Genomic DNA, 379 nt, shown 5'->3' with positions numbered 1-379 from the left:
CGCCCAGTATGGGGCTCGAACCCACCACCCTGAGATTAAGAGACTCATGCTCTACCGACTGAGCTAGCCGGGCTGATTCGGTGAATACCTGCCGGCTAGCACGTAACACATTACTCGTTTGGGTTGGGTGGTCCCATACAGAATCTCTCCATGCTGCCTAATGTTTTCCTAACGTCACACTCGTCACGTACTTCATTTTTATTTCATAATCATTTCTGAGAGGTAAAGGAATTGCATGACAACCTGCAGAGCTAGTGGCGTCAAAATTACCACACATACTTGATGTGACTCAAAAGCCGAACAAGTTACTTTCCGACGTTGTTTTAGAATGTGCAAGTGCCAGTCAAAACTCGCGGTGACGGCACTCTGCCGACCATTT

General features: G+C 47.8%; 1 non-coding gene across 1 annotated transcript; it reads right to left on the bottom strand.

Moving 5' to 3' along the window:
* Nucleotides 1-73, bottom strand: Trnak-cuu (transfer RNA lysine (anticodon CUU)). Its single transcript has one exon. It is a non-coding gene; the product is annotated as a tRNA-Lys (tRNA).
* Nucleotides 74-379: the final 306 nt, after the last annotated feature.

The sequence above is a fragment of the Schistocerca gregaria genome, unplaced genomic scaffold (genome assembly GCF_023897955.1).
Source record: "Schistocerca gregaria isolate iqSchGreg1 unplaced genomic scaffold, iqSchGreg1.2 ptg000178l, whole genome shotgun sequence".
Lineage (NCBI taxonomy): Eukaryota > Metazoa > Arthropoda > Insecta > Orthoptera > Acrididae > Schistocerca > Schistocerca gregaria.
The sequence above is the reverse complement of the archived record's forward strand: the minus strand, read 5'-3'. Positions and strand labels throughout refer to the sequence as shown.